The 18,277-nt window shown below is 42.9% G+C and overlaps 1 protein-coding gene across 2 annotated transcripts in view; it reads left to right on the top strand.

Annotated features, from left to right (window-relative positions):
* Nucleotides 1–18,277, top strand: part of LOC149823339 (transcription initiation factor IIE subunit beta-like) — a 40,117-nt gene that overhangs the window by 6,201 nt on the left and 15,639 nt on the right. The gene's annotated exons all lie outside the window — the stretch shown is intronic.

Raw genomic sequence — 18,277 nt, 5'->3', positions numbered from 1 at the left:
TGATTCGCTTTTAAATCGTCCCACGCTTCCCGCTTCCTAAAATTTTGAAAGTGCCCCGCTTCTGCTTCTCGTATCGCTTCCCGCTTCCTCGACTGACAACCATGGTTCTAACCAGTGTTATTAAAAACGCGCCTCAAGGCGCAAAAAGCGCACCTCGCCTCAAGGCAAGGTGCTTTGTGCCTTGAGGCACAAGCATAAGGCGCAAGAGCCCTGAGGCGCACGCCTCGTACGCCTTGAGGCGTACCCCTCAGGGCGAGGCGCGCCTCACCTTGTCAATGTGTTTTTATAAGAAATCTGCTCAATGAGGTTTGGGGGGACTTTCAAATCAACTGGGGTAACATCAACTTCCCAAGAGTTGTATTGGTTTCAGCACACATGAACTGGAAAGGTAAGAGATGAAAATTTATCTGGCGAGTGTGGGGTGTTATCTGCTTGGAAGACAATCTAGACTGAGCGCAACCAACGGATTTTTAGAGGAATATACACAAACCCTGCTGCATTACAAGATCTATTAAGGTGGGAAGTTACAAACAAAGAATGACCTCGATGCTCGACTAAATGGATTGGAGGTCACAAGGCCATTTTTGTGTGGATCGACTAGGCAGATCTGACCTCACAAATCACGACCATACATGGCTGCTGGTTTCATTGTTTTTAATTTTGTATTTGCTGTTTTCTGTTTAAAGGGGTCCTGATATCTCATCACACCCATTCATATGTTCTCTGTGATTTATACTGCTGAAGCAATGGAATTTATTCTTTAAAAAAAAAAAAATCTCCTGAACTTGTTCAGTTCTTAATTTCCCTTCCATGCATGGCTCAAGAGAAAAAAATAATAGGTTTTGATGTTAATGAAGCCTTATATGCACATACATTATGCATATGAAAGCTTCAACTGTGTATTGTGTCACATGTCACCCGCACAGGCATGAGAGGAACAATATCACCCGTGTGATGGATAGCTTGGTTCCTCAGTATTGATAGTATATTTATCCTGGTTGCATGGGCAGGTGGTGCTTCAAATTAGCAGAACACAAGCATATGCTGATGCTACCATGGTTTTGTACTGTATTCTTTTCCTCAAAAAATTACTGTATTCTGGTGTCTTGTTTCTGAGAGAGCATTTTCAAGTCTTGCCCTTTCATACATTATGTTGTGTTGATGCATACAATTTTGATAGGTTTTCGCTAATTTTTGCCATTGGTGGTTGTTTATGCTGCTGAGATTATGCAAATGGATCGGTCGATGGTTGTCGACAATGAAAACCCGAGCGAGCGGCCCCATATTTAGAATCCACCGCAGGTCATGGTGGCACCCTCAATTAATCAAGAGGATGGAGATGGGCTAATCATCAGATCGGGTCTGATCCATAAGAAACCAGGTCGCAAACATAAGCCCAAAAAAAAAAAAAATCTTTCGGGGGGCGCTTTCCTCCTACGGCCCCACCCCTGGACCCTCGCCCGCTGACCGCGCAGCGGGACTCGTGCCGGGGGAGCCCCCAGACCCCCCCTACTCCAAGGGCAAAAACGCTGAATCAGGCTTCACAACTCATCATCTAGACGAACCGACGTACCTTGAAATCTGAAGGGTTTTTGGGAGAAGGAAATGATTTTTCGGTTCTTCCTCTGTAGAAGAATGACGAGTAGCCGAGACCCAGATATATATATATATATATATATATATATATATATATATATATATAGAGAGAGAGAGAGAGAGAGAGAGAGAGAGAGAGAGAGAGAGAGAGAGAGAGAGAGAGAGAGATTTTATCTGGATTTTGATAACACTTATGCTTCGGTTTTGCGTCAGTTAACTTCATTACTTGCTGAAATTGGATTGAACACAGAAGGGGCCCATGCTTTCTCTACTACATATGGCTATTCTCTAGATATTTTTTAGCTTTGTTTTTTTTCCTGCAAATACGGCAAGAGATCAATTTAATTGAAGAGAATTTTGGTTTCTAATGTATGAAAAACAACATAAATAAGAAGATCTCATGCTGTGATTGAATTTTGGTTTCTTAGATACTTAATTAGATCAAGTTGTTGCATTAATGTTACTTTTACATGTTAATCTCATATTTTTTCAGTATTTATTTGAGATTTTTTATTTCTTGTTGGTTGTTACTTCATCAATAAAGCATTTTTTTATTTATTTATAATTTTAGATATTTTTTATAGTTTTTTTTAAGTTTTCAATTTTTTTGAGGCATACGCTTTACGCCTCACCTCAGATTTTGGTGGAGCGCCTTGGTACGCCTCAACGCTTTTCACAACACTGGTTCTAACTAAGGGGTTTCTTACCCATGAGGGTAGCAAATGCTATCCCTATATATATATATATATATATGAGAACTGAACATGTTAGTCCCCATTTCTCATTCTGCCCCATAGTTTTGAAGTGTTTTATGATAGATCTGAATTGTTCGATGTGTTTAGCATGCTCGATTTAGTGGGAATCGACACATGAATCATATTTTTTAAACGAAAAAACATATTTTTATGAGCTGGGAAAAACTGATACCTTCATAGCCATTGATTTTGGATCACTGGAAAAACCTGTATACATGTAACGCCCCGGATTTCCAAAACAAAGCTAAGTTAAAATTTTCATGGATTTCTTTTTTTTTTTCTTTGCAGCGGAACTTAGAAAAGCTTTTAGCAGCGGAATAAGACGATAATGAGTCGTCGGTTTTAGAAAACTCCGAGCACGTTGCAGGTATGTGGCCAAGCAACTCATTGACCACCAAAGTGTTCAATTTTATCGAAAGCACATGTTTATTACAACACTACTGCTTAGAAAAGCAGTGAAGGTTCAATAAAAAGGAAGCAGTACAACTCTGTCTAGAGAAACCCTGTAACTTGATGCCGCCTTGCTCCGCATATCGCCACGCAGGTTCAACACCTGAAATCCCCATTAAACGGGGTCAGAACCACTGATGGTCTGGTAAGTAGGCAAACACCTATCTATTCAACTCAAGTAAATGCATAGACCACTCAGGGTCGCAGTTCGTAATACGACGCTCAAGCCTCCATGACTTAGCGTATATCGCACAAGCCTCATCAGGGCTATGAGTTGAACATCCACGCAAGTCGTCATGACTTCGCATAAGCCTCTTCAGGGCTGTGAGTTAGAATAACCTCTCAAGTCTCTACGACTTAGCCTTGACTTCCTCAGAGTCACGAATGGATGTATAACTCAAGTCTTTATGCTTGGCACATCCATATCCTACGAATCTAAGGACAGCTCTCCGAGCTTCACTTAGTCGTACGGATATCAATGGGGTTCTTTCCCAATCGGTCCAGTAGTATACCGACCATGACACCTTCACAAAGGTTATGCAGGACTGACTCAACAACGTCATCCACTCATACATTCAAAGTAGCGCTGTACCTAAGCTAATGCTTTGTTTCGATAATTGCACCTCCCCCTAGGCTTAGGGGACTCATATCTGGGCGACAACGCGACGATCTGGGGGTTGATTATTCTATGTATTTTAGATACCCCAGAGGCCTGTTGACCCCATCCCCCTAGTAGGACGGTACAACATACCGGAAGAGATCCTTACTAGGTATCCGAATGCATTCTGCTACTGCAGTAGTTGGGTTCAATCCTTAGATATTTAAGGATAACCACGACCTCCATACCTCTGAGTGACGAAGGCCATCAATGAACTCTATCAGGTTCGGGTGAAATATATGTTACTCAAGGCTGCGCCATCACCGTCTTCCTCGGTGAGAAATTCTGAAAGGGGCCTGCCGGTCTTACAATTACTTGACGAACATTGCATGCCTATAGGGCAGCCTTTGAGAAGTATGTACCCGACCCCAATCAACCACACGGTTTTCACCGTGGAACAAAGGTTTTATTCATATGCATGCTTAACTCTGCTCTCGGCACTTCGGCCTTGACGAGCACTTCACCTCTTTCGGTGGAAACAACACACTCCGGCTCAGCGGCCCTTACGAGTCTGGTTGTCTGATAATTCTCAATGAGCATGCACATGACTCGATCTCTACGGATCGGCTACTCGGCGTATTTTTACGCAACGAGCTCAGGACCTCGTCAAGGCGCTACCACTACTTTGGCGCAACGGCTCTTACAAGTATGATGCCCTTGCAGGTGTCAGGGAGACGAGTCATTCTGACATCGTTCCAACAAAGGACATCATTGTGCCACTTAACTGGTTTTGGCAGCTCTTCTGCCAACCTATCTGTCAACACCTTCTCTGCTCTACCGGCAGTGGTGCGACGAACCTTTCTACATTGTAGAAGGCGTTACATAACTGGGTAGCACTTCTGCTATGTTCTTTCTGAGCCATTCTTAGCTCCTTCAGGAATTTTAGCAGCACTTCCTCTCTTTTACGGAGAAAGCGTGCGTTTCTTTTATCCGTTTCAGCGGCATCTCCCCTCTTTGGTGGGAAATCGCTACGCTTAACTCGGAAAATGGATGCGCACCGTTGTGCGTACTTTGCATCCATCAAGGTTGCAGGAACCTTGGGCCATAGCCAGGCCATACGTAATTGATTTAGTCTTTACGTAAAGAGCATTTTGCCAAAAGGCGAAGCCTTTCCAATAGGGGCTTCATTCGTCAAGCAGAATCTTGTACGAGGAGCGGTAAGGGAATCACATGGGCGATTTTGGAGTTGATCTCCGTTTGAACGCTCACTTACGCGCCATATATGTAATATAAGCAGAAGCCTGTGCTTTATACAGCGGCGGCGTAAAGGAAATGCATATACTATTGTTCAGGGTGTGTAACTGAACGAAATATTCTACATATATAACAAAACAGGAGCCTTGGCATCGTTCGACGCGACGACGTAAGTAAATACATTGCAGAAAGCAGGAGCCTTGGCATCGTTCGACGCGACGGCGTAAGTAAATGCATAATCGGAAGTGCAGTAATCGGAAGTACAGAAAGCAGGGAGCCTTGGCATCATACGACGCGACGGCAAAGGTAAATTACATGGCCTGTGCGATATAAGACGCGTCGGCAGTATCAGCAGATATACACCTAGATCTGTATCCAACGATAGTTACGAGGCGAGCGAGTGAACACCGAAGTGTCCTAGAGGGCTCAACCAAGAACTAGGGTGAGATACTATTTTGAAGAACGCATATACTGCGTATTCGAACATATATATCCGACGATAGTTACGAGGCGAGCGCGTGAACACCGAAGTGTCCTAGAGGGCTCAACCAAGAACTAAAGCAAGATACTACTTCAGAAAGTATATGCTATATACAAACAATCAAATACTTGAGAGAGATGGTTTAATGAAGCGAACTTACTTCAATTTGAGGAAGAAACGACTCCGATTGCTTCAAACGCTTCGAACGAGGCTCGACTTCGAAAAAGGATCAACTTCGAACTTCGGACGAAAAAGGACTTGGACTTTGACTTTGAACCAAACCAGGTTCAAGTCAAGTCAACTGGGTTCAGACTTAGGTCAAGTAGGTTCAGACCTAGGTCAGGTGGGTTAGGACCAGGTCAGGCAGGCTCAGACCAGGTCAAGCAGGCTCAGGCTAAGTCAGGCAGGCTCAGACCAGGTTAAGCAGGCTCAGGCTAAGTCAGGCAGGCTCAGACCAGGTCAGGTGGGCTCAGGTGGGCTAGGCTAGGTAGGGGAGGTTTGGAAAAGGAGGAGAGAGAGAGGGGTTGGCGATTTTCTAAAGGAGGGGGGGTCCTCTATTTATAGGTTCTGAAACTTGGGCCCCAAGTTTCAGAATCCCCTCTTTACCCTTGGGCTTTTCTGAGAATCCCTTCCATGGAAGGAGCTGGAAGGCTCTGGAAGGTGCTGGAAGGTGCTGGAATATTCTAGAATCTTCTAGAATATTTTCTGAGAAATATTTCTGTGGGTCCCACCCATATTTCTGTGGGTCCCGCAAGAATTTCGGGTTTTCGGCGATTTTTTTCCGAAAAATTTTGAGTACCCCATTATCTTCGTATTGATGCCACTAAGAAAGTTGGCTCGCAGGAATCCTTTGATTTTGTTCAGATAGGAAGTTATGGCTTCCAGAGTGTTTGAGCATATATTCGCGATTCGACGAATATCCTAAGTGTAACTGGCTCGCAGGAATTGATTCGTTTCGCATTCTGAGAAAAATGCCATTTTTACCGGTAAATGCCTCATGAATTTTATTCAGATATTTTCTGAAAAATTGCGGGTCTTACAATACAGGTCAGATTCCGATGATCCAAAAGCTGGTTCCCACTAAACAAAGCCTATAAATCACATCTATGGTATTAGATGTGAGGAAAAAATACCAAAAACATGCAATTTTGAGGGGGCAGAACGAGAAAGTTGGCAGAACCACCGTATTACTATATATATATAACAAACACTGATGATTCTTATTTTTAATGGGGAAAAAAAATTCATAAAGACTTAATTCAAACAAACCACATGGGCCTCAAGCTTGCACTTTGTCATTAGAAGCCAGAAGATAATGCTATATAGTACCATAATTGCAATTGTTCCCTTGTGACTTACTTTGTAAAGTTGTATCTAGCGTCTGTTTTGCTTTTGTTGAGTCTGATGTAAGCTACCAGGTTTAGGTGAATCAATACCCTGAAGGGGCAGCTCGTATACTTGAACTGTAAATGCGCTCGTGTTCACCCTCGTTGTGATTGCTTCTTGTGATTGCAATTCTTCTCCCTCTATTCTCTCTTGCTCTCTTGCACTCTGATTACAAGCTTCCGCGACTGACAAGGAGCTGACAAGTAGGCTTGCGGCGGTAAGGAAGGACCGTCGCGCCGCGCTGGCCCATTGAAGAAAATATACCCGTGACAAGTGGTATCAGAGTCCGTTCTTGTGCTGGAGAAGGGACTCCGGAGTCGGTGTCGACAGACATGCCGACATGCTGCGATTTATGAGCAAGACATCGTGATGCCTTATCAAAACCTGCGCAACACCAAAGGCAAGACAGTTGCCGAAGCTGAGGAGGTGGGTTCACCAAGAAGAGATGACTGCAACTGTCAACAAACTGGTGGAAGATGTGACTTCGCACGCGGAAGCGATTTCACGCGTAGTTGAATCATTCGGTGGACTGAATTATATGGTGGCGAGCCTGCAAGAGCAGGTGAACTTACAGATGGGGCAGATTACTTCGTTGATGACAACAGTGTCTGACTTGCAGACTGAAGTAGAGGAGCTTGATGATGATGCTATCGTTTGGTAGAGGCGGAAGCGCAGTGACATGGAGAGGGGTCAATGCGTGATAGACACCTTTGATGACTTCAAAATGGAGCTGCACAACTATTTCATGCCAAGGAATATGCAGAGGCAGACGTACCGAATGGTTCATGAGCTTAAACATACTGGTTCGTTGTAAGACTATGTCAGAATGTTCCAGATGCTCATGCTAGAGGTGCCTAACATGTCAGAAGACGACAAACTCAACTGATTCATTGTGGGACTTTAGTCATGGGCACAGTCTAAAGTGGAAATGAGCAACCCCCGTATTCTGGAAGATGCATATGGCAGCCGAGTGCTTAGTTGACACTCAGCGCAAGCCTTTCACCCCATCAACCAAAGTCGGGAAGAAGCCTGACCATGGAGGCAAGAAGGACGAGCGACGCGACAGCAAAGGTGAGGCGTCGACACGCCATCAATCCGACAAGAAATAGAACTACCCAAAGTATAACAACAACAATAAGGGTGCGGTTGTGACATGTTGGTTTTATGGCGATAGGCATATCGCTAGGCTCCTGGTGAAGGACTGTAATGAAATATGCGGAAAAGTAAAGAGTGCTCTAGGCACTTACAACATCCACTAATGAACAAACAACAAGGGCTAATACTCAAACCTAAAGGAGACAACATAAAAATATAAATGCCTCTTATTGAAAGAGAGAGAACTCTCAAGAGTGAAAAATACAAGAGGGGTTCACCCCTATTTATACACAAAAGGAGGAGGGGAGGAGTGGCCATATGGCCTTAAAAGAAGAGCCACCTAGGGGCTCCCATGGAGTCGTTGGGAGCCCCCAACGGTCACAAATGTGACCGTTGGGGGCCCCATCGACTCCATGGTGGGGCCCCTATTAGGTGGACAAAAAACCAAAAAAATAAAAGATAAAAAATAAAAAAAGAAATATACAAAAAGAAAGAAAAGAAACAAGTACCCCTATCGGGTACTTGTGAAATGACTAAAATACCCCTATCGGGTATTTTAGATTATACAAATATATATGTATATAAATATATACATATATATGAATTACATATATTTTAACACCCTCCCTCAAGCTTTACGGGGATATAATCGAAAGCTTGTTAAGGAGAAACAAAAAACGAGGAGCTGCAAGAGCCTTAGTGAAGAAGTCCGCCAACTGGTACTCTGATGTGACGTAAGGTAGTGCTATGGTTCCTCTTAGGTATTCATCACGAACGTAATGGCAGTCCATCTCAATATGCTTAGTACGCTCATGGAAGGTGTGATTGCTTGCAATATAGATTGCGCTTTTGTTGTCGCAACACAGCTTCGAAGGAGTAGAGATGACAATGCCCATATCACTGAGGAGGCTTCTTAGCCACACAAGTTCCATGGTTGTAGTGGCCATAGCACGATATTCTGCTTCCGTCGAGGACAAGGATACTTTGTGTTGCTTCTTGCATCTCCAAGAAATCATAGAGTCACCTAAGAAAACACAAAATCCGGTAGTTGAGACTCGGTCATTGGGATTTCCTCCCCAATCTGCATCAGTATAAGCAATTAAATCAAGGGACGAGGCAGAGGAAAGAAAAACTCCCTTAGTTATGGTATTTTTGATATATCTGACGATCCTTAAGACTGCACTCATGTGCACAGTTGTAGGTGCATGTTGAAATTGACTGACAGAGTGAACGGCATGAGCAATGTCTGGCCGTGAGATGGATAAGTATGTTAGAGACCCAACAAGTTGCCGGTAGGGAGTAGGATCCTCGAGAGGTGTTCCATCTTCCAACCTTAATTTTGCATTGATGACTTCTGGGGTTTCTGTCTTCTTATCGTCGGAAATACCAGATTTGGAACAGATGTCAGCAGCAAGTTTCATCTGAGAGAGAATGTACCCTCGAGGAGAGTACGCCACTTCAATTCCTAAAAAATATCTTAAGAATCCAAGGTCAGACATATCAAAATTTTCTTTCAAAACCTTTTTAATATCATTAATGCCTTTCTCATCACTTCCTGTGATGATCATATCATCAACATAAAGTAGTAAAATAACTATTGAAGACCCTGCACTTTTCACAAACAAAGCAGTGTCAGTATAACATGAACGAAAATTCAAACTTGTCATTACATTACTAAATCTATCATGCCAAGCCTTTGGGGCTTGTTTTAAACCATATAATGCCTTTTTAAGTTTAAGAATTTTATTTTTACCAATACATACTCCTGGTGGGGGATCCATGTAAACTTCTTCATTCAATTCGCCATTTAGAAATGCATTCTTAACATCGAGTTGATAGATAGGCCATTTTTTCACTGACGCAATAGCAATAAGAGTCCTTACACTAGTCATTCTTGCAACAGGTGCGAAGGTTTTTTTATAATCTATACCATATTCCTGAGCATATCCTTTGTCTACTAACCGTGCTTTATAACGTTCTAATGAACCATCACTCTTGGTTTTAATTTTGAAGACCCATCTACATCCTATTGATTTCTTTCCAGTGGATAACGAAGTTATTTCCCAAGTTTTTGCTTTTTCAAGGGCACTAAGCTCTAAGTTCATGGCTTCAACCCATTGGGGAATATTTTTGGCCTCATTATAGTGTGAAGGTTCATGAAATGAATGCAACACAATTAGGCATGCTCTATATCTAGGAGTTAGGGACTCATAGGAAACAAACCTATTAGGAGGGTTGGAGATCCGACTGGATCTCCTTAAAGATGTTTCTTCAATGTTGGATCCTTGAGAGTATTTTTCTAAGGCACTTATTTGAGTTTGTTGACCACGCCTAACATATGTTTGGATTGGTCTATTATTCTCATCTATAGCATTATCAAGAGAAATTTCCTCTAGGTCATTCAAAGACTCATTAGAGATTTCCTCTTCTTGAGGAGTCTCATCTTCTTGAGATAGAAGATCAAATAAAAAAGTATATTCACTTTCGTCAATATCTTTAGTTTTCACAAAACCATTTTCATTTTCCAAAAATGTTACATCTTTGGATACATAGAGTTTGTTATTTTTCAAGTCAAAACATCTAAAACCCTTTTGATTTTCTCCATAACCCAAGAAAACGCATTCAATAGCTTTAGGAGATAATTTGTCCCGTTTATGAGTAAGGACAAAACATTTGCATCCAAAAACTCTTAATCTATTGAAGTCTGGTGTTCTTTCAAATAGTTTTTCGTATGGAGATGTATTCTGTAAGGATGAAGATATCATTCTATTTATTAAGTAAGTTGAGGTTAAGGCCGCTTCGGCCCAAAAATTCTTTGGAATTTCTTTGGAAATAAGGAGCGTCCTAGTGGTTTCCATGATATGTCTATGCTTTCTTTCGGCCAAGCCGTTTTGTTGGGGAGTCCTAGGACACGATCTTTGATGACAAATTCCATTTACTTCTAAATAGTTTTGAAATTCATTTGATAAATATTCTCCACCCGAATCGGATCTAAGAGTAGAGATATTACTTGAAAATTGATTTTTAACTATCATATGAAATTTTTTGAAAAACTCAAAGACTTCGGATTTTAAATTGAGAAAGTAGATCCATACATACCTAGTGTAGTCATCGATGAAAGTGACATAATAGGAGTATCCTCCTTTAGACATGACGGGGGAAGGACCCCAAACATCCGAATGGACTAACTCAAAAGGTCTTTTGGACACAAAAGTTCGGTTTGGAAAAGGAGTAGATTTTATTTTGCCAAAAATACAATTCTTGCAAACAAAATGTTTCTCATTACAAAATTTCTTTCCAAATGGAAAGGAGTACATTTTTGAGAAACTTGGATGTCCAAGTCTTTGATGCCAAATATCAATATTTTTATCTTGGACATGGTTACAAAAAGAGTTAATGGGGAGTTTGAAGTTGCTCATGTAATAGAGATCTCCCCTTCTATGGCCTTGCCCAATCAGCTTCCCGGACCGGAGATCCTGTATAGAGCAATCCTTAGTTGAGAAGGAGATTTTACATCCATGATCGCATATTTGAGCAACAGAGAGGAGATTTAAATTAAGTTGAGGTACAACTCTCACGTTTGGCACAAAAAAATCTTTTGAAAAGTTTAAAGTTCCAAAACTTTTTACTTGTAAGGATGTACCATCGGCAGTTGAAACATAAAAGTTTTTATAACTATTACATAAATCGGAAAGCTCATTTTCAAGTGGGGTAATATGAAAGGAAGCTCCAGAGACAAGGATCCAAGACGACATACCTGGAGGACATGTAGAAGCTATGGCGGCACCCGAGGTTGATGGTATCTTGAGTAGAGTTTGTAGTGCTTCCGATAGTTGAGCAAGAGAAAAAGAGTCTGTTCCTTTGATTGCTTCCTCTTTCTTTTGAGTAGCTTCTTCAACGGAAGCAACTTTATTTTTTGGTGCTTCATTCAACTTAGGGCAATTAGGTCTTATATGACCCGGTTCTTGACAATGATGGCAAATGGCTTTTCTATAGTTGCCATTATAGTTATTTTGCCTTCCAAAATGTGGAGGTTTGTAGGTTTTCATATGGTTGTCGGGTTTAGATACGGCCAAGACATCATTTCCTCCTTTAATCATGCCAAGACGGGTTTCTTCTTGGCATATTTCGGCAATGGCATCTTCCAAAGGAAGAGGCTTTGATCTATGTAGGAGGGAGGATCTAACTTGTTCATACTCGGGCCGAAGCTCATGTAAAAATTGGAAAAAGTGTTCTTTTTCCATTTGTTCTCTCCTTAATTCCACATCTATATTAGAAACCCATTTTGGTTCTAGCAAGGATAACTCATCCCATAGAGGGCCAAGAGTGCTAAAGTAGTCCCTAACACTCATTTCTCCTTGTTTGATAGTCCGGATTTTTTCTTGAAGAAAGAATTGACGAGCAAGGTCTTTTTGGGTAAACATACCTTTCATGAAGAACCATGCTTCATTTGCCATCCGAAATTTGGCAATGTTGGCGCAAATCTTAAGCTTCACATTGTTCATGAACCAAGCAAGAATCTTGGCATGCTTACTTTCCCAATCTTCTATTTTAGATTGGTGATCTTCAATGGCCTTCATGCGGGCATCTCCTTCAAGAGCTTTTTCTTGATCGCCTTCCATCTTAGTTAGTTGGAGTTGTGGTTCCGGAATGGTGCCCATAACGTATCCCCAAAGCTTTTTCCCTTTGAGGTTGTTTTCCATGGCGGCGGCCCACATCATGTAGTTGGATCCATTGAGCTTGAAGGAGAGATCAATCTTTTGTTCTCCTTCCATAATAATCACACTTAAAAGGATAAAAGAAGAGAGAAACAACAAGAAACAAATATAGCTACACAACTAGCTATATTAAGAAGAAGAGCATACACAAGGCTCTGATACCATGTAATGAAATATGCGGAAAAGTAAAGAGTGCTCTAGGCACTTACAACATCCACTAATGAACAAACAACAAGGGCTAATACTTAAACCCAAAGGAGACAACATAAAAATATAAATGCCTCTTATTGAAAGAGAGAGAACTCTCAAGAGTGAAAAATACAAGAGGGGTTCACCCCTATTTATACACAAAAGGAGGAGGGGAGGAGTGGCCATATGGCCTTAAAAGAAGAGCCACCTAGGGGCTCCCATGGAGTCGTTGGGAGCCCCCAACGGTCACAAATGTGACCGTTGGGGGCCCCATCGACTCCATGGTGGGGCCCCTATTAGGTGGACAAAAAACCAAAAAAATAAAAGATAAAAAATAAAAAATAAAAAAAGAAATATACAAAAAGAAAGAAAAGAAACAAGTACCCCTATCGGGTACTTGTGAAATGACTAAAATACCCCTATCGGGTATTTTAGATTATACAAATATATATGTATATAAATATATACATATATATGAATTACATATATTTTAACAAGGACGACAGGCAAGCCAACACAACGTAGGAGGAATGCAGTGATACTGAATGCAGTGACACTGAGGCTATGCAACCGCGGATGGGAGCCATGCGGTCGATCAACGTAACTAGAAGTTGCGCAGTTGAGAACAAGCAGGTTAGCAAAGAACTGATGTATCTCGAAGTCATTACGAATGGAAAGTCTACTTCAGCTATGGTCCACTCCGGGGCTACACACAACTTTGTCTCGCTGGAAGAGGCAGAGTGGTTGGGCTTGAAGCCCGGGCCAAAGCAGAGGACTATCAAAACGGTAAACTCTGAGGCCAAGCCCATCCTTGGTGAAGCAAGAGATGTGGCTATCCAAGTGGGGAGTTGGGCCTGCAAAGCCAACTTCTCTATGGTGCCCTTAGACGATTTCAAGATGATTCTGGGTATGGAGTTTCTGCGGAGCCATAATGTTATGATACTGCCAAAGTTTAACACGTTACGATTATGGGGCCAAACCTGTCCCACACAGTGCAGTGCCTTACACAGAAAGACAAGCCTTCAGTGTTATCGGCGATGCAGCTGAAAAAGGGTGTCAAGCATGGAGAGCATACATTCTTAGTTGTTGTGCATGCAGAAGAAGGGAATGTAGAAGCAACAGTGTCGCCGACCTGTTGAAGGAGTTTCGGGGGGTGATGCCTCCGGAATTGCCAAAGCGTCTTCCGCCAAGACGCGAGGTCGACCATAAGATTGAGTTGGCCTCAATGGTTTCATACTGCATGGGGCCAGTTGAGCTGAAAGAGCTGCGTAGGCAGCTAGATGAGATGTTGGACGCAAGCATCGTTCATCCATCGAAAGCCTCATTTGGCGCCCCGGTCCTATTTCAGATGAAACATGACGACTCTAAATGATTATGTGTGGATTACCATGCTTTGAACAAGGTTACGGTGACAAACAAGTACCCATTGCCACCGATAGCGGACTTGTTCGATCAGCTAGGCAATGCCCGTATCTTTTTCAAGCTAGATCTGCGATCAGGTTACTGGCAGGTGAGGATTGCTGAAGGTGATGAGCCGAAGACAATTTGCATCACCCGCTATGGTGCTTACGAATTCTTAGTAATGCCATTCAGGTTGACAAATGCTCCAGCCACGTTCACGACTTTAATGAACCAGATCTTCTACCCTTACTTAGACAAGTTCGTGGTAGTCTACCTGGATGATATCGTGATCTACAACAACAACATGGAGGAACATGTCGGGCACTTGCGAACAGTGTTTCAGGTGCTGAAGGAGAATGACCTCTGTGTCAAACGAGGAGATCAGCTTCCTTGGCCACGTTGTGGGGCGTGGTGGGCTGCGTATGGATGTGCAAAAGATAAGGGCCATCCAGGAATGGGTTCCGCCAATCAAAGTTCCAGAGTTGCGGTCATTCCTTGGTTTGGCAAACTACTATCGACGTTTTATCGAAGGCTATTCCCTCATTGCTGCGGCCCTCACAGATTTATTAAAGAAGAATCGGGTATAGCTCTAGATAGGAACATGCCAAGATGCCTTCGACGACTTGAAGAAAGCCTTTGGTGAGGGAACCAGTGCTGCGACTGCCTGATCACTCAAAACCCTTTGAGGTTCATACAGATGCCTCAGACTTTGCCATCGGTGGAGTTATTATGCAGGAGGGTCATCCGATTGCATATGAGAGTCGCAAGCTGAAGGATGCAGAGAGACGTTACACGGTGCATGAATGTGAGATGACCGCCATTGTGTATTGCTTTAGGACCTAGCAGCACTACCTCTTGGGTGCCCAGTTCGTCGTCAAGACAGACAATGTGGCCATGAGTTATTTTCAGATACAGAAGAAACTGACGCTTAAGCAAGCTCGGTGGCAAATGTTTTTGGTTGAGTTCGACTTTGCCTTGGAGTACAGGGTTGAAAAGACCAATGTTGTGGCAGACGCCCTGAGCCGCAAGGCTGAACTGGCAGCTGCGCGCGCGGAGCCTTCTGAAGTGCATTTAGAGAGCACATTGTTGAGCCGCATCTGCGAAGGGATGCAGCAGGATCCGACAACACAACACCTTGTTTCTCTGGCGCAGGCAGGGAAGACTCGGCTATTTTGGCTACAAGACGGCCTCTTCGTGACAAAAGGGAGACGCATCTTCGTGCCACGGTGGGGAAACCTCCGCCGAGAACTGCTTAAGGAGTGCCATGATACACTATGGGCCGGCCATCCTGGTCAGGAGCGGACCTTAGCACTCTTTGAGCGCGGCTACTATTGGTCGCAGATGAGGGACGACATGGAGGGGTATGTGCGAACATGCCTCATCTGCCAACAAGATAAGGGGACAAACCAAAAGGCTGTCGGTCTTCTTGAGCCTCTACCAATTCCAGAACGTCTTTGGGATAGCATCTCCATGGACTTCATTGTTAGTCTGGCAAAGGTAGAGGGCCTCAGTTCCATCCTGGTTGTGGTGGATCGTTTCTCAAAGTATGCCACATTCATCACAGCTTTAAAGGAGTGCCCTGCAGAGAAGACTCTAGAGTTGTTTGTAAAGCATGTGGTGAAGCACTAGGGCATACCAAAGAGCATTGTGAGTGATCGCGATGTTCGCTTCACGGGCAAGTTCTGGCGTGAAGTATTTCGGCTACTTGGCTCTGATTTGCTGTTTTCAACAAGCTTCCATCCGCAGACAAATGGGAAAACAGAGCGCATTAACGGGATACTTGAGCAGTACCTTAGACACTTTGTTAGTGCCAATCAGAAAAATTGGGTGAAGCTCCTTGACGTGACACAATTTTGTTACAATTTGCAGAAGAGCGAGTCTTCAGGCCACAACCCGTTTGAGATAGCCACTGGGCAACAGCCACTGACCCCGCACACTCTTGCCGCACAAGAAAAGGGAAGGCCATCATTCGCCTATCGGTTTGTTCGCGACTGACACGAGCAGAATGAGTTGGCAAAGACATTCTTACACAAGGCGACAAAAAGAATGAAGAAATGGTCAGATAAGCATCGTCGGCCCGCTGAGTTTCAAGTTGGGGACCAAGTGTTGGTGAAGTTATATCTAGGTCGCACAGGCATCTTCCGCGGGCGGCATCGCGGACTGCTTAGAAAGTATGAAGGACCCTTCACCATCACAAAGAAGGTGGGCCAGCTGGCGTACAAGCTGGAGTTGCCCCCAGACTTCAAGGTGCACCCGGTGTTCCACGTTTGCAACCTCAAGCAGTTCCATCCAGACGATGGAGATCCGGAACGTAGTGTGCCACAACGTGCTCCCATCATGCAGAGGGTCCTGACAGCACAACGGGCCGAGAAGCACCTCAGTAAGATCCTTCGTCACAAGGTTAACTTCTTGGGCGAAGCAAAGAAGTGCTTGGTGCAGTGGGAGGAAACAACGAAACCTACGTGGGAGCCAGCTTTCCGGATGAACCGCCGCTACACGGCTGAAGTCAGGGCTTACTATGAAACAGATGGCGCCGAGGACGGCGCATGATTTGAAGGGGGGAGCATGCTCCCTTGCGACTTACTTTGTAAAGTTGTGTCTAGCGTCTGTTTTGCTTTTGTTGAGTCTGATGTAAGCTGCCCGGTTCAGGTGAATCAATACCTCGAAGGGACATCCCGTATACTTGAACTGTAAATGCCCTCGGGCAAAATTGTGAATGAATTAAATGCGTTGAGCTTTCTTTTGTTCACCTTCGTTGTGATTGCTTCTTGTGATTGCAATTCTTCTCCCTCTATTCTCTCTTGCTCTCTTGCACTCTGATTATAAGCTTCCGCGACTGGCAAGCGAGCTGACAAGTAGGCTTGCGGCGGTAAGGAAGGACCGTTGCGCCGCGCTGGCCCATTGAAGGAAATAGGCTCGTGACAGTAATACTATTTAGTTTTTAAGTTTTGACTTTTAGGATTATGACTTTAGCATCATATTCCGGATCATATATTTTATTTGGTTAAAAATTAATATATATTTGTTTATGTTAGTTCCATTTGTACTTATAGGTGGATTCCTAGTTGGCTTCGAAATCAATTCTCAGTTCTAGCATTTTAAAAATTTGAAAATGCTTCATTTCTCACTTCACTTTCTCCTTATCAGCCTAACAACCTTGGTTTAATAAACTACATATGCGGAATGGGTGCATGCAAAGTTGTTAAAAGCACGCCTCACAACACAAAAAGAGCGCCTTGCCACAAATTGAGGGTCCTTTGGCCTTGAGGCGTACTAAAAAGTGCAAACCCTATGAGGTGCACACCTCATAGCTGAGGCGTGCGCCTTACATTGTTTGAGTCAAATGGAGGTCAAAGTCCCCATTTGAAAAATGATAAAAAATATGGCTTTACCGGTTTTGGTTCATGTAGTTCTTATCGGGTCCGGGTATGGTTTTTCTTATGGTGGACCCGATTAGACTCGGGTCTGGACCTGATACATACCCAAAAATCTGGTCCAAGCCTGGTTTCACCTGGGCCCAAACCAAACCCGACCCGTTGACAGCCCTAGCTATATTGCTGGGTTGATAGTCTTGCTTAGTGAATGTCTTGCCAAATCTCATTGGGATTGCTGCAGTGATGAGTGAACAGGCTCAAATGTGTCATCATCCTAGTTTTGCATGGATACTATTGAAAATTTAAACTTGCTATATGCTGTAATTATAGACCCCAAATGTTTGTGAAACGTTAGAACATTATGATCTTGATCTTTTGTTGAGCTATTTAATTACTAAAAGTTTTCTGCAAAGCTTCTGTTCTATGATGTTATTATGCATTTGAATGGAGGCTTGGGAGAAAACTTGGATAATACTTGGCAATTGCTTTAATGTTTATGATTGGTTTGACACTTTATGTTATTTGACTTTTATAATATGTAATTATAATGTATATGTTTATTATTTATTTTTAGTAAGCTAAATAAGAAATCAATGAAGCATTTCTTTTATTTATTTGTATTTTTAGATATTTTTTTAAAGGATTTTTTAAGTTAAAAAAGATTGAGGCTTGTGCTTTACATTCGCTTCAGTTTTTGTGGAGTCCTACGCGACGCCTCATTGCTTTTCACAGCATTGGGTGCATGTTTATGACACAAATAGACTTCCTTTCTAAATTCAGTTATTTATTTTTCTTTTTGTAGCCTAAATATGCAATGCACTTATGCACATCAACTTGGCCCACTTACAAGAGTTGGACTTACTTGGTCAGGATGTAGTTTGCATATGTGTGTGTGTGCATGCACACATGCATGTGTATGTATGTGTTAGGGGTTGCAAATGTCTTAGAGTCGGTCCGGCCTTCCCTAAGTCTGGACCATA

The sequence above is a fragment of the Nuphar pumila genome, chromosome 10 (assembly GCF_984573655.1).
Source record: "Nuphar pumila chromosome 10, dmNupPumi1.hap1.1, whole genome shotgun sequence".
Taxonomy (NCBI): domain Eukaryota; kingdom Viridiplantae; phylum Streptophyta; class Magnoliopsida; order Nymphaeales; family Nymphaeaceae; genus Nuphar; species Nuphar pumila.
Note: the sequence above shows the minus strand (reverse complement) of the source record. Positions and strands in the feature narration are given on the sequence as shown.